Raw genomic sequence first — 22,696 nt, forward strand, 5'->3', positions numbered from 1 at the left:
TTGTTTAGTGTCTATGATGGCTGAACGTAGCGTATCCTTTGCTTTTGCTTTTCGTCTCTGTGCTGGCTGCGCCCTTTACCTGAGGCCAGCGAGTTCCACATATTGCTGGCTCCCGAGCACATGGCTGTCAGGAGAGGGGAAGTCAGCCCTACATTGCACACACCTGAGTCGTGGTCATCTGGAAACCCCGGACTTGCCCAGTGTCTGAGCACGTGCACAAACTATCCCAAAAAGTCAAGGCTGTCCATAGCTTCCACTAAGGAAATGTGTAGTCTTAACCACCCCCCCTTTTTTTTTTTTTTTTGTGGTCGAGTTATTTCAAATATCAGTGGGGACCTTATAGACGAAAAGAGAAATGAGATGAAATAAGAATTCCCACTCCAACAGGAAATTTTACAATTTTACAAAAAAAAAAAAGAAAAAAAAATTCTAACCAGTAAGTTATTGAAGTATAATTCACGTAGAATAAAATACACAAATCTCAGCTACACAGTCCGATGAATTTTGACAAACGTAATCATCACCTAGATCAAGTTACAGAAAGTATCCATCCTTTTGAACACTTCTCCAGTCAATCTCTGCCTCACTCCCACCTAAGCAATCACCATTCTGTTTTTTATCTCCATAGATTAGTTTTGGCTATTCTTGCAATTTACATAAATGACTGTAATTTTTTGTGTTTGTCTTTTTTTTTTAATGCAACATAGTGTTTTTGAGATATATCCTTGTTGCTGCATGCATGTTTGTGTATTTTTTGGTGTTATTGATGAGTGTAATTTCTATGTGTGAATAAAAGACACTTGATGAACAATTGGGTCATTCCTAGTTTTGGCTATTGCGAAAAGGGTGCTATGAAAATTCTTGTACAAGTATTTTTGTGGATATGTGCATTCATCTCTTTTGCGTATGTACCTATTTGTGGAATCACTGGGTTTTGGAGTTTTGCAGAATGGTTGTGCTATTCTACTGCCTCAATAGCAACGAGAGATACTGTTAATCCACATTCTCGTCAGCACCTGGTGTTCTCTCTTTTTTACGTTTTACCCATTCTGATGGGTGTATGTTGGTATACCATCATGACTTAAATTTTTGTTTCCATTATGAGTAATGATGTTGAAGGTATTTTCTTACGTCTTTTGGGTATTAAAAAATTCTCTTTTGTGAAGAGAGCCTCTTCCCTTTTAATTGGCTTAACTTTTTTTTTTTACTTTTTAAATAAATATTTTATCCTACAATACATTTGTACATACAGAAAAGTTGAGACGATAGCACTGAAAATTCACATGTATTTCATAACCAGTTTCCCCATTTATTAATATCTTAGATGGTACATTGGACACAATTAATGAACTAATATTGATACATTCTTATTAACTGAAGTACATATTTTTTTCAGGTGTCCTTAGCTTTTGCTTAAGATCCTTTTTCTGTTCCAGGCTACATCATTATATTTAGTTGCCATGTCTCCTTAAGCTCCTCTTAACTGTGACAATTCCTCAAACTTTCCTTGTGTATGATGGCTTGACAATTTTGAGGAGTACTGGCCAGGTGTTTTGAAGAACGTCCCTCAATTGGGGCTTGTCTGATGTTTTTCTCATGATTAGGTTGGGGGTATGGGTTTGGAAAGGTAAAACACTATTCCATCCCATCAAATCAACATGATCTTACCACTGTTGATGTTAATCTTGGTCACCTGGTTGAGGTAGTGTTCCTCAGGTCTTTGTTGTAAAGGTGCTCTTTTTCCCCCTTTCCAGACTGTTTCTTTGGAAGAAAGTCACTATGAGTAGCCACATTTAAGTAGTGGGTTTTGTGTCATACCTCTTTGAGCCCAGGCTACCTAAATTATTTGGGATTCTTCTGCAAGGGACATTAGTCTATTCTTATGACAATGGGGGGCATTTATATTTACTTACTCAATCATTTGTTTATATTAATATGAACTCCTGAATATGTAGTTTATACTCTGGGTTGATCTAATACTACTGAGTGTATATTGTTTCTACTATTTTAGTTTGGCCATTGGGAGCTCTTTCAATTGCCTCCTGTGTCCCTTTGACCAACCCCCATCATTCTGTTTCTTTTTAAAAGAGTTCCTGGCTGGCACAAAGAGCAAAGGGTTCAACTAGGCAGTTTGAACCCAGCCAGAGGCGCCTCAGAAGACAAGTGATCTGCTTCCCAAAGGTCACAGCCTTGAAAGCCCTGTGGAGCAGTTCTACTCTGCCTATATGGGTGGGATGCCACGAGTCATAATTTACTCCACAGCAACTAATAAACACCTTTCTTAAAGTCAATATTTATATTTATACCAGTTTAAAGCCTAGTTTACATTTCTACCTACAAACATAAGCTGACAGTTTTAATAAATGCACTCATGATATGTGGTGTACAGATCCAGGCAGAGTCTCACTGCTTCTGCCCACCCTTCTGCTTTGTCTCTATACATTCTTATTTCTATCTAGATCAGGGCCACTGCAGCTGCCAGCGCTTTGATCAGCTTTGCTCCTCCTTGGATACCCTACTGCTTTCTGGCATCAAATGACGCTGCTGAGGGCGGCTGAGCACCCAAAGCTGGTGTAGTTGAAGATCATAGGCACTTAATTCATCCAGGCTCTGGCCTAAGGGTTCTACTGACTGCTTCTTGCCAGCTCTATTCTGATTTTTACCCTCAATCCTCACTGCTTTCTGGACCCTAAGGCCATGATCTCTAACATCTTAACCACTACCGGGTATCTGTACCACCTCTTTCCTGGAGGTTCAGTTGCTTGATTCCCTACTGTGTGGTGAGCACAGTGCCCAGTTCAAGACCCAGTGTGGGAGTCATGTTATGATTCTTTGCCTGGGCTCCTTGCACCTGCCCGGAGAATAGGCAAATGTGACAAGAATATTATTTCTAAACATTTCATGCTACTGTAACTCAGCAGAACTTACTTCCCAGCTTGTAAGACACGCTGCAGGGGTGGTTATTGCACTTCAGGCCAAGCACTAATTCCTTCAGGATCACACCCTGGTTCCCTAGGCTGCCAAACTACTGTGTAGGCAAACTCTTGAATATCTTTTATTCCAGTATCACTGCCTGGTTCTCCACAACTTCCTCATTGACAACAGGATTGCTCCTGGCTGCTGGATCTCAGCGTAGACCAGATTTGCCTATGGAATAAAGAGTCTAGCAGAAGTAGGAAAAGGGTTGCTGCTCTGGTCTGTTATGCACAATAAAAACTTGTGCAGTTGTACCCAGATGCAATAAATGAACTGTTGTGGAAAGAATAGGAACCACACGTTGGCCAGGAGTCAAAATTGGGTGCACCTGTACTACCGTTGAACTACCAGTGTTCCAAATTCAAGGTTGCCTGCATAGCTCATGACACTCCCAATAGCCTTGTTTTTCCCTGAGCTGACATCCTTGAGTGACTAAAGAGGAGTGGTTAAGGGAAGAAATCTTGGAGTGAATTTTCACTTACTTGCTCTTTTGTAGGTCTCTGTTTTTTTTTTTTGTAACACACATAACAGTTTAAAAACAAGCCTTTTTTTTTTTTTTTGCACTTTAAGTGAAAGTTTACAATTCAAGTCAGTTTCTTATACAAAAACTTAAACGTACATGGTTATATGACCCTAGTTACTCTCCATACAGTGTGACAGCACACTCCTCCTCTCCACCCTGTATTTCCTGTGTTGGTTAACACAGCTCGCAAAAACAGGAACTTTCAATCTTTGGTCTTTTCCAAGGACTCAGAAGAGGCATCAGGGAAGAGAAGCTCAAGGATCACCTAGACCTCCTGGAGTACCCCAGACACATCCCCAAACATCCAGCCTCCTGAACCACTGGGTACTGAATACCTGTCTGGGAAAGAACTGGAACCCATCTCAAGCTTGGAAGGAAAGCGATGGGAGGCACCAAACAATGAGGGGGCAAAGAGGTTGCATCAGCCAGTGAATAAATGACTTTCTCTTAGATTCGTGCAGATTTAGGACCAGAGACAAGAGACTCAATGGTTTCTGACGTTTTTGTACTGAGGTTTGTTATGAACTGAATTGTGTCCCGGAAAGCTACGTGGTGTAAAGCCTAACCCCTATACTTGGGTTTGTAATTCCAATTGGGAATAGAGTTTTCTTTGTTATATTAATGAGGAGAAAGCCCTATAGGGTGAGTCTTAAACCAATCAATTTTGAGATATAAAAAGAGCAGATTAGGCCTAGAAACAAGGAAGCACAAATAGAGAAAGATTGATGCCACTCGGAGACTACCAAGAAACCAAGGAAGAGAAGCTGAAAGAGACAAGGATTTTTTCCCAGAGCTGACAGGGAGAGCCTTCTCCCACAGAATAAAAAAAATTCGGACTGATAGCCTCTGAAATTATGAGAAAATAAATTCCTGTCCGTGAAAGCCTTCTTCTTGTGGTATTCCTGATACAGGAGCAGTAAGAAACTAAGGTAAGGCGTATGGCCCAGCTGGAGCCCTGGTGACGCTTGGGTGGCAACTAATTCCGCAATTTGAATTCACCAGCTGCTCCTTGGAAACCCTACGGGGCAGCCCTACTCCGTCCTAAAGCGTTGCTCCAGTGTGAATCGGAATCGATTCAACGGCACCGGGTAGTATCCAGTTGGAAAACAGCCAATTTCCGAATTAGTCTCTTTCAAGTCGAATCATTTTATTTGAATGCAATAACTTTAGAGTGTTGTCTGAAACCCTGTGTCCTGGGCATCTTTTATGTGTGTTAGCTGTTTCTTCCAAAGAGAACACTATTTAAACCCATTTTAAACCAAAACCAAACCAAACCCATTGCCATCGAGTCGATTCCGACTCATAGCGACCCTATAGGACAGGGTAGAACTGCCCCATAGAGTTTCCAAGGAGTGCTGGTGGATTTGGTTAGCAGCCATAGCACTTAACCATTACGCCACCAGGGTTTCCAAAGCCATTTTAGAATTGCTTTTTCCAATTCCTGCCGGAGTCATTTTCTGAATAGCCATAGAACTGTAAGTAAAGAAAACCCAACAGCATTGGTGGTTCAGTGGTAGAATTCTCGCCTCCCACGCGGGAGACCCGGGTTCGATTCCCGGCCAATGCATGTCGTCTTTTTTTTTTTTTTTTAATTCCACTCCCTCTTTCGCTTGCCCAAAACCGTTCCGCTTCCTGCTCTGCTGGGCTATCCATTGCACCGGCAGCACAGGTCATTTTGCTGTCCCGCTCGGCAGCGGGAAAGGAAGGAAAATGAGAACTATACACCTGGAGTTATTTCTGGAGCAGAAGACACTAAGGAGTCGATCTGAACTGGCACTTTGGGTCGATCTGAACTTGGACGTGTGGTGATCCTGTAGGGGTTAGTACTGGGCATGCAGAGCAGCAACCACATGGCCAGACTTGGTCTTTGAAATGACAAGTGAGGTGGGTGGGTCTCCGGGGTTTTATGTACTTGAAATCCAAACCATTATTACTTTTATATTTTCTCTTCGCAAATCCCTGGAATCTAAAATGTCGTTTGACCATTGATTCAAGTCCTAAAACTTGAACTGACCACTGGGCCACATCTCACTATGGAGTGGAGAACAAGAAATAAAATTCCTGAAATGAGAGAAGCTGTGGGCTGGGCAGATATCCCAAAGAAGGACGCTTGTGGGGAGGAAATTCTCAAGATGAGGTGAGCTGTGCAGAGCGGCCTGAGACCTTCCTTCCTGAAGCTTTGCTGCTCTTGGTAAAATTAAGGACAAAAAGGAGCCATAAGTGGAGAGCAACATGTACAGGAAAATCACTTTTCTCACTCCTGTTTGTTTAACACTCCACCAGGTAAATCTGCACGTCAGGGTGTGGTTTTTAATGCTCATGGTTAAGCAGCACTGGGAGGAGGCCATGGCAATCCTTGGCTCTGGGGGTTTGGAGGAGGAGACTCTGGAAAAGGCATACCTGGGGGCATGTGGTTTGTCCACACCGTTTTCATCAACTCTTTTCTTCAGCAAAGCTGTGTGGTCCCCGGATATCATATCAGAGCTACCACATTGGTGGTTTCAGTGAACCTGATTCTTTCTTGAAGGGGCAAGAAGTGACTGACCGAGGCCATTGGAATGAGATGTAAGCACAGAACTTCAAATGCTTTTCCCCATCTTGTCCTCTGTCTGCTACCTCTGCACCTGACTTTTCACACCTCAGTTCAAAATAGCCCATAGTCTCTCTGTTGTAGTTGTGGGGTGCCATGGAATTGATCTCGACTCATGGCAACCCCATATGACAGAGTAGAACTGCTCATAGGGTTTCCTAGGTTATAATCTTTATGGAAGGAGCCCTGGTGATGCAGTAGTTAAGTGACCAAGAGGTCAGCGGTTGCAACCCTCCAGCTGCTCCGGAGAAGTAAGATGTGGCCTTGGAAACCCTATTGGGGCAGTTCTGCCCTGTCCTATAAGGGTTCTATGAGTCGGAAGGAAGTCATCAGGAACGGGTTTAGTTTTCCTTTAATCTTTAGGGGAGCAGATCGCCAGCTCTTTCTCCTGCGGAGCAGCTGGATAGATTCGAACCTTCAGCTGAGCAGTTAAGCAGCCGAGCGCTTAACGGCTTCACCTCCAGGGCTCCTTTGCAGTCTGTCAAAAGATTTACACTTCTTCATGCTCCCTGGAAGGAATGTTTCCCTCTTGATCCTATAATTCCTCCAGGATTGACTTTTTTAGAGAGCCAATCAGTATCACAGACTAGTTCAACATCCTGAATTATTTGAATTTCCCAAACTGGGATAAATATCACACAATTAAAACAAAAACAAAAACCTGTTGCCATCAAGACGATTCCAACTCATAGTGACTCTACAGGACACAGTAGAACTGCCCCATAGAGTTTCCAATGAGCACCTGGTATATTCGAACTACCAACCTTTTGGTTAGCAAGTATAACTTTTAAGCACTGTGCCACCATAGTCATTTGACATAATACTCAATTTTTTTTTTTCCAGACACTTCCTACGTAGTATCTCCACCCTTCTGCATACATCTTCTCTGATTGCTGTCTAGACCAACTGCATGCCTGTCATACTGGGGCTTCCTTTCCCTTCCCTATGGTGTTGGAGCTTCTGTTTCTTAGATTTCATGTCTTCCTCTTCCTTGCTTTTCATTCTCATTTCACTAGAAGCAAATGTCTCTAATACACCGTCACATGTGTTTGATATTTTGGTTGCATATAAAATTCTAGCTTCAAAGTAGTTATCATTGATTTATCTTCCAGCATTAATAACGTTATTAAAAATTTTAAGGACATTCTGACACCTTATTTTTGTATGGAGTCTCTCCCCACCCCCCAGAAGATCTTAGGGTCTTTTCTTCATTCCTGATGTTCTGACATTCCAGAATACTTCAATTGCCCTTCTTGGCTGGGCACTCCATTAAGCTTTTCAATAAGGGAGTGTAAGTCTATATGTTCCAGGGTATTTTCTTATAATGATTATTGGATAATTACCTCTACTTTGTTTTCTCAGCAGACATAAGAAATAGTTTCGTGGTGTATTATTCCTTCTTCACAGGAAATAATTTTGTGTGTGTGTGTGTGTGAGTGATTCATGTACTGTCTATGGAAAGCATTACTGTATATCAAATTACAAAACATGTATAAGAGTTATACCTAAAATTCTGAATAGACACCAAAAGGAGATTGTATTAGAGAACCTCACTTACACACCTACCCTACATCTGTGATTTTCCAGTGGTTCCATAAATACTAATCAATGCCTCCTAAAAGAAAGAAATGTGTCATACAACATTTTTTTTTTCTTTCTATCTCTCTCACACACTTTTGAGTATTTGGAACTTGCTCAAATCAGTAGACTTGTTTAGGCAGAAAAAAGTGGAGTGGATTCCTACCTTTCAAGAAATGTTGACAGTCAAGTTCACATTTTCATCTACACAATTTTGTTTTCCTCGTCTCTGAACTTGGGCAAAGGATTCTCCTGGTAAAGGTCTAGGGATCTCCTTAACTCAGGAACCTGTGTCCATTCAGACCTTAGGTTTTAAGACCCTTAATTACAGGATCATAGGGTTGAGCTAGAGTTGCACTTCTCTTTTTGTTTTGTTTTATTGGCTCTATTCTCAAAATCCACCTCTTCTGGGCCTATTCTCCAGGGCAAAGGAGAGGGCTGGGTCCATGAAGCAAGGCTGCTTTTGCTCCTTCAGATTTTTGGGAGAGTTCCTAAATCAGCAGGAATCCAGTTTCCCTTTTCTGTAGAAAAAGGTCTGTAAGTTTTTTCCAGCATTAATCAGTGTCAGATCTACAAATGATCCAAACCAAAGCCCCCACCATCGAGTTGATTCCAACTCATAGCAGCCCTATAGGACAGAGTAGAACTGCCCCATAGGGTTTCCAAGGAGCACCTGGTGGATTTGAACTGCTGACCTCTTGGTTAGCAGCTGTAGCACTTAAACACTATGTTTCCCTACAAGTGATGTTTGATAGTATTGTTCTCTGGCTGAAAGACACTTTCCTAGAAATGATATGATTACAATCCTCCCTGGAATCATGGCCCACTTATGAACACACCTTCTGTTTACTATCATCTTCCCCTATTTCCATTTACTACCTGTTTTGATGCACATTTTTTCAAATGGTCATGCTATTTAGCTCAGGTTTACTTTTTAAATCATAGAGGTAGCAGCCTTGCTAACACTTCTTGGGCCCATCACTGGGAAATCTCATAGAATTTGACAGGTAAAGACTCACGCACTCCAGCCCTGCAAGCTGTCTACCTGGAGCCAAGCAGGAAGCAAAGTCATCGCTGGTCCCTAAAAGCACCTAGGAATGTGGGCCTGCCCTTTTAGTGGCTTTAAGGCAAACTATTTGTAAATAAGTAATTGTGGGTTCCCCCCCCCCCCGCCCACATCTTGTTTTCTAGTTCTGGGCCAGATTCTGGTCTGAGGGTACAAAGATGGCCATACAATCACTGCCTTCAAAAAGGTCACACTCTAGTGATTGAGGTGTAAGTTGAAGAATGTGGTCTTTGCTCTCCAAACCATATATTATATGAAAGTCCACATGGTTCTCTAATTCATGTGCTCTGGAATTACCAGAGTGTTTTTGGGAGAAAATTCCTGGGATCCACTTCCAGTGATTTCATAGCCGTGAGGTCTTAGAATCTGCATTTTTTAAAAATAATTTATTTTGTTTTTTGTTGGTGGTGGTGAGAATATACACAGCAAAACGTGTACCAATTCCACAGTTTCTACATGTACAATTTAGTGACATGGATTACATTCTTTGAGTAGCACAACCCTCCTTTCTGAGTTGTTCCTTCCCCATTAATATTAACTCACTGCTCCCCAAGTTTCCTATCTACTCTTTTCAGTTGCTGGTGTCAATTTGATTTCATGTAAATAGATCTTAAACGAGCATACTGCTCAAGGCAGACATACTTTCCTGGTTAAGCTAAACTATTTTTTTTATTTTAAGAGGACTTCAGGGGATATTTTTGTTCAAGTTTTAAAGATTATCTGAGGGCAATAGTTTCAGGGGTTCATTCAGCCTCCACGGTTCCAGAAAATCTGAATCATGAGATTTTGAAATTCTGTTCTGCAGTGTCTTAGTCATCTAGTGGGGCCATAACAGAAATACCACAGGTGGGTGGCTTTAACAAAGAGATATTTATTTTCTCACAATCTTGTCGGTTACAAGTCCAAATTTAGGGCGTTGGCTCCAGGAGACGCCTTTCTCTCTCTGTCGGCTCTGAGGGAAGGTCCTTGTCTTCAATCTTCCCCTGGTCAAGGATCTTCTCAGGTGCAGGGACCCCATGTCCAAAGGATGTGCTCCACTCCTGGTGCTGCTTTCTTGGTGGTACGAGGTCCCCAGCTCTCTACTTGCTTCCCTTTCCTTTTATCTTCTGGAGATAAAAGGTGGTGCAGGCCACAACCAAGGGAAACTCTCTTTACACTGGATCAGGGATGAGTCCTGGGTAAGGGTGGTGTCTCAATCCCACCCTAATCCTCTTTAACATAAAATTACAATTGCAAAATGGAGGACAACCACAGAATGTTGGGAATCATGGCCCATCCAAACTGATACACACATTTCTTGCGGGACATAATTCAATCCATGACATGCGTTTTCCGCCTTTGATCAGGATTCTTTTATAGTATCTTTGATCAAAATGTACAGTATAGCTAGGCACAATCCTTTTCTTCTGGTCTCAATGCAAAGGAGACAGTTGTTCATGGAGGCAATTAGCCACACATTCTATTTCTTCATCCTATTCCTGACTCTTTTTCCTTTGTTGCTGCAGGCAAATGAAGACCAATCATTGTGCCTGGAATCTTTACTTTTTACCAAGCTATCTGGGTGATTCTAGAGCATGTAGACAGCAGATGAGTTTGAAAAACAGTGCTTTAGGGAATTGATTGATGTGTTACTAAACATAACAGTTTTTTTTTTTAATTAAATTGAGAAGCTTTTATTGAAAATTGCATGACACTCAATAACATTGTTTGAGGAAAATTAACCATGTTTTTGCCTCCTAGAAATAAAACAAAGCTAAAACCAGGGGGGAAAAAAAAAACACATTGCCGTCGAGTCAATTCTGACTCACAACTACCCTGTAGGACAGGGTAGAACTGCCCCGTAGGGTTTCCAAGGAGCCGCTGGTGGACTTGAACTGCCAACCTCTCGCTTAGCATCCGAGCTCTTAACCTCTGCGTCACCAGGGCTCCAAAATAAAGCTACCACTCCCTAAGTCTTTCCTAGATACAGTCATAGAAAAACCAAAAAATTGAAAGAATAAAAACAAAATCCATCAAATACACAGAAATAAGTCTTATCAGCCGACTCACACCTTAGTTATAGATGGACTCGCCTTTAACCTTATTACCCTCAGCTATTCAAACATTGACATGAATGAGACTTCAGTTATCATATGTAAATGAAAACATTGGCATAAACTGCTGAGTGGGTCCAGCTGCCTCTCTCCCCCCTGCATGGTTCCTCAACTTTTCCTGGTTTCTCTCTTTTTCCTCTTTCCTTCCTGCTCCTCCTCCTTCCTTCTCTGGCTCGTCTGGGCTCACTAGCGCAGGCCACCAGAATATCGGAATACTCCGCCGCAATCTGAGAGGATGATGAACTGTTTTTCATCAGTGGGAGTGCGTTTTTCTCTAGTCAAGGCTTTTTATTTAGAGCTTTCCTCCTCATTCTTATTTTATTATAGCACTTCCCTCCCCAATCTTAGTTTCTATTAACTTTTTTTCAGTTCAATGTGTTATTATCCATTACCATTATTGTTTTTGATGCTCAAAATGTCTCAATTTGGACGAGTTCGGATCTCTTCAAGCTGGTGCCTGTGATCTTTTGACGTGTTTCCATGAATCAAGGAGCATATTCTTCCTTTCTGGCACAAGAAGTTCCAAGCTCAACTTTCCAAAATCAGCCATTTCTCGAAGAATCTGGTTCTTTTGGTGGAGAATGGCATTCACAACAAAGATGTAGCCCCTAGGTAGCATTGCTTCTAGGCTCTGTAAGTGGACATGGTGAGCAAATATTCATATTTAATTCATGAATTTATACTGACACTTTCAATCCCAATCCAGCACCAAGAGGCTCTTCCTCAACTTCCCCTAGTCTGTATTTTTATCTCTTCTCTCTCCTGTTGATAACCCTGATTCCAAACAATTTTTAATACATTTACTCATGTGCTCTATCCTATAATACACACAAAATTGTTTCCAAATTATTCCATCAATATGACTACCAACAATGAATCTACAAAGCAAAGTTCAAAATTTCTTTGCAGATTCTTCTGACATAAGAATATACATCACTGTGGATCACAGAGAACTGCATTTAAAATTTACTTGATTACTTTTTGTGTGATTGTATTATCATTTTGACATGCAGTTAAACTTAAAATTTTCTACTTTTGTTTATCAATTGTAGTGTTTTTTTTTTTGAAAACGTAAAACATCACATGGTTTAAAAATCAAAAGTATATTAAAAAGATACTACTTAGCAAAGCCTCACCACCATTTGTATAGCTTAAACCACATTCCCTAGATGAAAACATTTTTATTACCTCCTGAAAAAAGTACAAACATGTCTACCCTCTCCTTAAAGAAAAGGTAGAATACTGTATACATTTTTTCCCATCTTGCTTTGCTTTTTTTCACATAAGCAATTTATCCTAGCAAAAACTCAGCAGCAGTCCATAGAGATCCTCACATGTAGAACTCCATTATGTGTATGCATGACCAGGTCATTCTTTAATGTCTTATATGCAGTCTAACCATTTTGAAATCATTAGTCCAAGTGATCAAACTCACTTTTCAAAGGCAAAAACTAGGCTTAGGAAGAAGAAAGGGAATTTTGAGTGCCAAAGTAACATGTCATAATAATCTCTTTGTAAGGTATTAAAACTATGTATATAATTTCAATACAAAGTTTACATCTTTTATACACATATTTAGTGTTGTGGTGTTTTGTGTACATAAATGAAATAGTGAGACAAAACTGTAAGGCAACTTGGATACATATATCCCCTGACACAACAATGAGTACCCCTGGATATCTTGATATATTTACATTAGGAAAAGCTCAAATTAATTCCCACTTCTCTAAGACCAAATATTTATTGATCAACCCAAATCTACCTACTATCAATTCAGTTCTGTTCCACTTTTGTTCTGACACCAGGTGCACATGCAGCATCTCCCAATGACCCTAACTAACCATCTGGAGCTAGAGCAGGCCTCACAAGTAAAGGGCACAGACACCAGCTGCAACCTTGGGAGTCCTTGTGACCCACTCACTTCTGACCTGCTGGCTTCATACTCAGAAATTCTCTCTACCCCTTCAGGATGCCAGCCATAAGCTCAGAGGTGTTCATTCCCCTTACTTCTGACCTGCTGGCTCTAACTATTCCCTTGTGTTTGATAATTCACTGCAATGACTCACAGAACTCACAGAAAGTCCTATACTTACAACTACAGTTTTATAGCAAAAAGGATACAAATGGGGAAACACATAGGGCAAGGACTGGGAAGGTTCTGAACGTGGAGAGTACCTGTTTCAAAAAGGGCTGTGAGACCCTTCCATGTGCACAGATGTCTCTCACCAACCTGGAAGCCCATGGAGCTTCTGTGTCCAGAGCCTTTTTCTGGGCCTCATTACTTAGGCATGATTGAATTTTTCCCCAACCTCTGCATCCCCTCTCCCCAGGTTGTCTGATATCAGGAGGTCCTCTTTCTAGCCTTTCCTGCCCCCACTTGAGTCACTTTATTAGCATAAACCCTCATGTGTGGTCTGGAGGCCTATAGAAAACAAAAGCACCTCAGTTACTCAGCAAATTCCAAGCATTTAGAGTTATCTCAAGGAACACTGGAAACCCAGGTGGTATAGCGGTTAGTGCTATGGCTGCCAACCAAAGGGTAGGCAGTTCTGATCCACCAGGTGCTCCTTGGAAACTCTATAGGGCAGTTCTACTCTGTCCTATAGCGTCACTATGAGTTGGAATCGACTCGATGGCCCCAGGTTTTTTTTGTTTGTTTTGGTTTTAAGGAGCACTGGAGACACAGTGGTTAAGTGCTGGGCTTCTAACCAAAGCTTGATGGTTTGAACCTACTAGCCACTCCAAGGGAGAAAGGTGTAGCAATGGGTGTCTGTAAAGATTTGCATCCTTGGAAGTCCTACTGGGATGCTCTACCTTGTCCTATAGGGTTACTAGGAGTCAGAATTAACCTGACATCAAGGGGTTTAGTTTTTCGGGTTTGTGTTTTTTTTTTTTTTTTGGTTTAGAGTTATCTTGGAGAAACCAAGGACAAAGACCAATTTCTTCAGATAAAGTTAAATCTTTACTGCACTTCGAAAAACTAAAACTGTGAAGTTTCTAGGACATGATATACTGAGAAATTGGAATGTAATGGACATGGCCAAGCTCTCAGAAAACAGAAATGTGGCTGTATAAGTGTCACAGTCCTATCCTGTAGCCTCAATAGCATGTGGTTGATTTTGGGTCACAGCAGATGAGGTTAGTCTGGTTTGTCTGACTGTATAAATGTTAAACAAGTTTGTTTTTTATTGTATATCTAAAAAATGTTTGTTGTAAGAAAAACTTAGCAAAAAAAAAAAATGTATAAAGAAGAAAATGAGAGTTCTCCTGCCTGCTGAACCCACTCCCCAGATAAAACACTGCTGAGACACCTTTTTATATTGCACATAGGAAGCTGTGGTGGCTTTGGAGTGTAATAGGTGCTGTTTGGACAAGCCACCCAGGAGGTCCCAAGTCCTGCCCTGACAATCATCTGCCCTCCCTGGACAATGAGAAATGGGTGAAGGCAGAGAAAAGGAAAATAACACTGCTGTTTGCAGAAATTTCACCTTGGGACAGGAAACTCTGGTAAATGAGGCCAAGTACGTGATTTATAACAGAGGCTTTAAGAGCTGTGCCATTGAGCTAAACCCACAGTGGATTTTACCTCAATTTCCTGAGATGTAAATGAAATGATAGAAGTCAATAAAAAGGGAGGTGCAGAAAGAAAGCAAGGTGGATGAGTCCACCCACACAGGTCAACCGTCCTCAAGTCCTACCTGATAAAGGGATTATTCGTGGAAGCTATATATGCTAAATGTGGAGTTATATAGTTCTATTCACACAGTAGCATAGTGGTTAAGTGTTAAGGCTGGTAACCAAAGATCAGCGGTTTGAATCCACTCAGGCGCTCCTTGGAAACCATAGGGGACAGTTCTATGCTGTGAGTTGGAATCGACTCGCAAGTAACGGGTTTGGTTTTTGGGTTTTATTGAGATGCTCATACAGGGTCCCCGTGAGTCAGAATCCATTGGACAGCAAGAGATTTTTTTTTTTTTTTAATTGAAATGATCATAGATATGAGTCAGAATCAACTCGGGGGCGGGATTCGTACTGCCAAACATCCTATAGGGTCGCTATGAGGCGGAATCCACTTGACTGCAGTGGGTTTGATTTTTTTTTTTTTTGCTTTTTACTGCCAAACAGTTGCAAAGTCTTGCAGCGGTGTAACGGTGAGCACTCTGGACTCTGAGTCCAGCCATCGGGGTTCAAATCTCGGTGGAGCCTTAGAGTTTTCTTAAATGAAGGACTAAAAAAAAAAGAAAGAAAAACTCCTTAAATTGTGAATAAAGCTTGTTACTCCCCTTTCCGCGTCCCGTATCTGATCCTCATTTAGGAGCTAGAAAGGTTTCGGGCCCGGAAGGAAGCAGGGCGAGCTGCTGCAGATCCCCGCACCCCTCCTGCTCCCCGTGGCCTTCTCCGCCTCGCGGCCGGTCCCCTTTTCCTCTCGTCTCCTCCTCAGGAACTGAGGTCCCAGAAACCCTCAGAAAATAGCTAAGAAGGAGGAGAGACGGGGAAGAACAGAGAAAAGAATAGGAAGAAAAAAAAAAAGGGAGAAAGTGGGGAATGGAAGGGAGAGGTACTGGGTGTTCACAGCAGTGGTGTCAGTTGCTGGGTGTGGACCACCGTCGCTCCTCACTCAGGAGCGCTCCCATCCCTTCCTGTCCCACCCGAGAACCTGGTTCCACCGATAAGCCTCAAAGCTGCTTGCCTGACATTTGTCCTTGCAAAGTTTCCTTTCCCTTTGTGAAGGGGTGAAGTGGATTAAGTTGGTTGGCAAGTGAGTGGAAGCCAAGTGAACCGCCTTGTGGGCTCCCTTGGTGTAGACTCGCAGGTGGTGCATCCATCCACCCATATGCACAGCGTTTTTCCCCTTGCAGGGTGTCTGCAGGGGGAGGAGTGGAAAACTGGAAAATCAACGCATAACAATGTTTCTTTAGAGATAAAGAGAGAAAGTCAGATAATTGGTTATATGGGTTGAAAGTAGTTATCTCTGGAGAATAGAAAATGTAGAAAGGGATCAGGGCACTACTGTTTTTCATAACAAACTATTGGGCATATACTGGGCAAATAATTTGTCATGTAGAATGTTTTTTATTTGAATTTAAATTTTGACGTACTCTTATGTATCACTCTTTAAAGATTCTGGGGTTTGTGTCACATTGTACAGTCTTTTCACTGTAAGATTATAAAAATGTTATTGGGGCAATTTTGAAGCAAACAACCAACCATTATTCCCCTTTTCATGAGCTAAGCAGATGGACTAACAGACTTGAAGATCCTCTCACATGTAACTGTCTCTATAGCTCACACTCTGAAGCACAGCAACTGAGAGGACTGGACGTGATTTAGTGTAAACTCTCCTGAGACCAAGGAAATCCATTAAACTCTGCAAATGTCAGCTTCCTCATCAGCAACTCGCCAAACCTTCCGTTCAGTGTTGACGCAGATATAACTGGGCAATCTTCCATGCTAAGGAGAAGAGAAGCTCTCAGCTCTTATTCATCGAGCTAGCTCAGTCCATAGGCCATACAAGTTCTCATTTTAAGGTCCTGCACATTGCCTAGTTTTCCTTGTAGCTACCCTTGACCCACTTCTTTGCTATCCTCTTTGGTATCCAGTGGCTCCTGGGGTTGTGTGGATAGACCCCTGTGTCCTGTCTCCAAAGCTGCCACAAGGAGGGGCCAGGACTCTTGCCCTTGGGACTATTGTTATCTCTTCAAACTTTTTTTCTGTCACTCCAGTGCTCTGTTTCCAGGACTCCAATTACATGGATATTAGGCCACTTGATGTTTTCTCACAGGTCAGAGATGCTCTGTTCTTTTCATTTTAATTCTTTTTTCTCTCTGGGTTTCATTTTGGATAGTTCATGTTGCTATGTCTCATACAGTGTCCAATTAACTGATAAAGTCATCCAGTGTCTTTTTCAATTCTACAAGTTCTATTTGAGTCATACATATATGTCTTTCATTTCTCTCCTTATCAAGCTCATGCTTTCCTCCATTTTTCTGAATATATACAGTGTTTATAATAGCTATTTGAATATTTTGTCTATTGATTCTATCATCTAGGTTATTTCTGTGTCTCTTTCTACTGATTTACTTTTGTCATAGTTATGGATCATATTTTCTGGCACCAGGACTCCACTATTGGCATACCTAATAATTTTCATTAGATGTCAGGCATTATGAATTTTATGTTAAGTATTTTTTTAAATAGTTTTATTTAATCCTTTAAATATTTTTGGACTCTGCTCTGGGATGCCATTAAGTTGCTTGGAAATAGTTTGATTCTTTCCAGGCTGGCTTTTAAGCTTTGTTAGGTGGGTTCAGAAAATCCTTAGTCTAAGGCTAATGTGGACACACTGTTGAGGTATTACCCTCCTGAAGACACTCCTTCATGACACATGTATTAGTTGCTCTTTCCATAAAGGCTGGTGGGAGTGCACACTCTTAGGGGCTCAGTCTGAGCTTTGTCCTACACTTCCTGTGGTTCAATGTCTCCAAAGAAGCTGTTTCACATATATTTTATCTTGTCTTCTAGTGGTTTAAGGTAGAAAAGTAAATGCCATCTCTCTTAACTCCATCATGGCCCAAAGCAGAAACCTGTACACTTTTCCTACATTTCACAATTAAGTGGGGGAAAAAACTTATCTTCCATGTTATTTCCTGTCTCCCATACGTAATATGCAAAGTGTGGTGGCATAGTGCTTAAGTGCTAAGGCTCCTAACAAAAAGGTCTGCTGTTCAAATCCACCAGGCGATCCCTGGAAACTTATTGCGGCAGTTCTACTCTGTCCTGAGGGGTTACTTCAAGTTGGAATAGACTTGATGACAATAGGTTTGGCTTTTCTTTGGCATACCTAACATGTGCCATACACTATGTTATGTGTATTATTATATCATCCCATTAATCTATACAATAACTCTGTGAGACAGCTGTCTACTCATAGGTTCTTGTCAAACAGATTAGCGAATTGAAGTCAGCTAGACAGAGGGTTGAAAGAACAGAAAGTTCTGTTCACCGTTGCAAACTGGGAGGCAGGCAGGTTCTCGTGACCTAAGGCTGCCAGCTCCCTGAGCCAGGGCAGATTTGCTCCTTTTATAGGGATTGACATATATATGTATGAACTGCAAGTGGAGGATCTTCAGTCCTTTGATGCATGCTCAGTCCACACAATTTTAGGGAATGGGTTTTTGCACAGGGCTCTGAAAATACTGCCCACAGCCCTGAAAAAATGGTGATGGCTCACTACTGCCACCTCAGGAATGTCATATAGAAGGCAGATTTGGAGTCAATGTACCTGCACCTTGCCCTCCTGCCAGGAGAAGACAAGAAACCTGGAGATTGGACTAATCATGGTAAAGTGCTGTAAAAGTTTTTTTAAAAAAATGTAGCAAGAATAGACTTTTCTGAAAAACAACTATTATGGGATGGTTAATAACTCCTAATAACCCTTTCATGACTGCCTGCTTCAACACTGGAGCCAGAAAAATAAAGAGGCTGCTTTTCGGGCAAGGGGTGTTATAAAAAGGTGGGAATAGTAGCATCAGCATCAGAACCTTTCAGAATTCAAGGGGGATAACGACCAGGATCAGCCCAAAGCTGATTCCTATGAGGTGGCAGTCAGATATACCTCCACCTTCCAAACTTTTTACAAATCGTGACAGCAGCCATCCCTCCCACGGCATGCTCTACTTCTCTTCTGGGTTCAATGATCCTTCCAATGGCCACACGGAACCACACTTACAGTTTAGTGGTTTATTAAGGAAGTAACAGGGTACAACTCGGGATCAGGATCAACAGGCTGCAACTCAGGGTCAGGATTAGGAAGCATGTAGCAAAGTCTCCTTTCTTCAGTGTAGGACATCTCTCTCAGCTCCTCTCAGCTATTCAAGGATCCTCTCGGCCCCCTAGGAACAGGCTCCTCTTCGCTCTGCTGTCTGTCACCACTGATTCTGCCACTGGGCCCCTTCCAGGCCTGTCACCATCTTCAGCAATATAGCCATTGACCTGTGTTACAGCACTTTTAGAAGGTTCGTCCTGTCTGAAAAACCTCTGTGGGGTGTGCTGTATACATATAAATTCCTCATCAGTTTCAAGGCATGGATCTCCCACCAAGGCCATGAATTGAACAATCCTCTCTGTAGGCCACAGACACTTCATTCTCATAGTAGGCTACAGATACTCCATTTGCATAGCCTATAGTCACTGTATTTGCATGGTATATTGACCAATCAGGCAAGGTGCATTCTAATTACAAGGCAGGCTGCATACAGCTCAGAGCCAGACAAAAAGTATCAAACCTAAAGTCGTTTACAGCTTACTCAGGAAATATCAGCCTGAGCAAAAGTAACAATCCCTTTGGGGCTAGAAAAGTAGGAAAAAGGTCTTAGGGGGAAAAAATCTCTAACTCTTTTACCAAAGAACCAAGGCAAAATGTCAATTAAAGAATCTCATGTCACCACAGGTGTGTTCAGGTGGTATCTGTAGAGAATTCTCCAGCAATAGATGGAGGACTTGGGAGCAAGACATCAAGCAGGGCAGCTATCAACCAAAGAAAAAAGTCTGAGGAAAGCTTACATATTTAAAGGGCGTTTGATGAAGTGTTCCCACCTGGTTTGTGATACCAACACTATTCCTCATCTCTACAAAGATGCATTCAAAGTGGCCTTGATGTGCTTGTTAAGCATGTTGCGTATGAATATGGAATTAAATACATACTTATTCATATTAAATATTCATCCTTGTACCACCTAAAACAATCTCAAATACTACCAGTGGTACCCATACCACATACAGGAAAACTGGCTATTGAAAAGTAAAAAACAAGCCCCACGTGGGGGTACAAAGTTATTTGCTGTGATGGAATCTCCTTATGCAATCTCTCAGGCCAAGCGTACAAAAAACCACTAAGTGCCAAGGAAACATAAAAATAGCCCACCGTAATTCTTCCGAGAAGAATTAGAGAGCCAGAGGGATCTCCAGAAACTATCCCAGGCACCCTCTCATTTACAGACAGAGAAACAGGCTCTGCGTTGAAATCCATGACTTCCCCAAGGCATGTGGCAAGGCTGGTACAGATGGAGCAGTTTCTTGGTCCCCCTGAGTCTAAGAAGATGTAGGTAGGAGGCAGGTGGATTCATTCGGGACAAGGCCACAGCACAAGAGCCTCCTGGGGGGGGCGGGGGGGCCTTGGAGACTGAGACCCAGGATCTAAGGGCTGTACATTTTCAGAGTGATTTAACCAGAAAGCCCATGCTTACATTCTCAGGTCAATGAGGAATTCCAAGTCTCTGTCCTTTACTGAGACTCGTGTTCCAATCTCCAAATCCTGGGTACTTTTTGTACCTTACACCTTTTTTGTTAGGTTTTGAAGCTGACATTGCAATGTGAAACTCTCAGACGTGAAGGGATTACAGCTAATTTCTTTCAACATCGATTGAATTCACCTGACGTCTCCACGGGCTGGTTGGAATCCACACTCTTCATTTTATGTTTTTGCCTCGCTGTAAACTATATCTCCACAGCAACATCAATATCAATTTCTCTGTGGAAAAGAATCTAGCTAAGCAATCAAGAAATGGACATGAATTGCAGGGATTTATTGTAATGGAACAGAAGTCTGACAAGCAAACAAAATGCTGTGACTGTTCAGCAACTCACCACCCATCTCTGGGTGTCTTGATGTGACTTGAGGGTCAGAAATTTAAGTCAACAGGAGCTGGAGCTTCTTGAAGCTGGAAATCATATGAGGAGGAACCTGTCTCTGCTACTGAGGACTGTGGCTTCTGGGTAAATTTAAAAAATAGAAGTCCCAGAGTCATTGACTATGTCTGCGTTGAGATGACAGTGTCAGAGGCCACAATTAGTAGCTAATGAAGAACTTTGAAAGAAAGGGAAAGCTGTATGCAAAGGTACTCTCCACCTGTCCTCTCCTGTAAGTTCTGGTTCTTCTCTGGATAGAGAAAAACCAGACAAAACCAAACCCAGTGCCGTCAGATCGATTCCAACTCACAGCGACCCCGTAGGACAGAGTAGAGCTGCCCCCACAGAGTTTCCAAGGAGCACCTTGCAGATTCAATCTGCCGACCCTTTGTTTAGCAGCCATAGCACCTAACCACTACGCCACCAGGGTTTCCCCGGATAGAGAAAAAAGAAGGGTGTTTGAATTCTTAGTGACACCGGGCCGCGCATCCCCACGCAGGACCAGCTTCAGGGGCACGTGACCTGTGCAGTCACCGAGGGCCCCACGCACAGAAGGATTCTCACGTTTGTTTTAATGTTCTGCTGTCATCATCTTGGAATCATTTGTAATTTTATCTTTGAACTTGTGTTTTGTAAGTGAAATTCAATTAGACAAGGAAGCGGGCACGTGAGTAGAGGAAATGCGCACAATACATCTGTCTGGCCCAGTTCCTCGCTGGCTCGTTCACATACAACATTCTTCTTAACCCCATGAGCACAGAATTAAGGTGAACTGACAATGCATGCGGGGTTCAAGGAGACTCAAAGTGACTACAAGGTGTCAAGCACAAGGCAAGGCAGAGTCAAGGCATGACAGATTCAGACGGTTTAAAAAAAAAAAGATCGTTTTTACACTGAGATAGTTTATTACTTACACGGGCAGTGAAAGGAAAAGCTGTCAAAGGTGCCAGCTCCTCGCGGCCCTCTCATAAGTCGACACTCAGAAAAGGTGGCCACATGATGGCAACATAAGTAATTGGACAGTCTGTGGCTGAGGAGTCAATGGCTCGCTGCAGCTGAGCAGTTTTATACCCCGTGGCTGTGCCCTAAGGAGGGCTAGGTGAGAAGTCCCATCCCTCACTGGAAGCAGGGAAGTGGACCGGAAAACTGTCTAGCGGCAGCCTCCCACAAGGAAGAGAGGCAGATGAGAAAAGGGTCAAGCTCCTCACAAGACTATCCTATGTTCCTGGGTGGAGGACTTGGTGTCTTGGTCATCTAGTGCTGCTATAACAGAAACACCCCAAGTGGATGGCTTTAACAAAGAGAAATTTATTCTCTCACGGTCTAGTAGGTTACAAGTCCAAATTCAGGGTGTCAGCTCCAGGGGATGGCTTTCCCTCTCTGTCCGGCTCTGGAGGAAGATTCCTCGTCACCAATCTTCCCCTGGTCAAGGAGCTTCTCAGGCACAGGGACCCCAGGTCCAAAGGATGCACTCTGCCCCCCGATGCCGCTTTCTTGGTGGTATGAGGCCCCCATTTTCTGCTTCCTTCTCTTTCCTTTATCTTTTGAGAGATAAATGGTGGTGCAGGCCACACCCCAGGGAAACTCCCCCTACGTTGGATCAGGAATGTGACCTGGGTAAGGCTGGTGTTACAATCCCACCCTAGTCCTCTTTTAACATAAAATTACAATCACATAATGGAGGACAACCACAGGATACTGGCACTTGTGGTCTAACCAAGTTGACACCTATTTTGATGCGACACAATTCAATCCATGGCACTCGGGTTCTGGCCTATGCGGACATGTCCAGGGTGGCCAGAACACCACGGCAGACCCTTCCCCTGCACGAGGTGTGTCTAAAACTGATGCCGGCACTAACAGCCCCAGGGAAGAAATGCTTTCTTGTCAACCAGGACTTGTTTCAGGATCTTCAGGCTGTGAAAACGGACAGGATTTTTTTACTGACATTAAGAACAGCATCAGCCATGGAATCTTCTCTCCCTCTAGCGTTAGGGATTGAATTGTGTCCCCCGGAGAGATATGTTGAAGTCCTAACCCCTGTATCTGTGAACGTGACCTTGTTCGGGGTAACGAGGTCTTTGTCTGAAGATAAACCCACTGCGGTGAAGTCCATTCCAGCTCATAGCGACGTTAGAGAATCAGGAAGAAAACTGCTCCGTAGGACTTCCAAGGCTATTTGT

General features: G+C 42.5%; 1 non-coding gene across 1 annotated transcript; it reads left to right on the forward strand.

Annotated features, from left to right (window-relative positions):
• The first annotated feature begins 4,995 nt into the window (after positions 1 to 4,995).
• On the forward strand, positions 4,996 to 5,066 carry TRNAG-CCC (transfer RNA glycine (anticodon CCC)). Its single transcript has one exon. It is a non-coding gene; the product is annotated as a tRNA-Gly (tRNA).
• The last annotated feature ends 17,630 nt before the right edge of the window (positions 5,067 to 22,696 follow it).

Source organism: Loxodonta africana, chromosome 3 (assembly GCF_030014295.1).
Source record: "Loxodonta africana isolate mLoxAfr1 chromosome 3, mLoxAfr1.hap2, whole genome shotgun sequence".
NCBI lineage: Eukaryota > Metazoa > Chordata > Mammalia > Proboscidea > Elephantidae > Loxodonta > Loxodonta africana.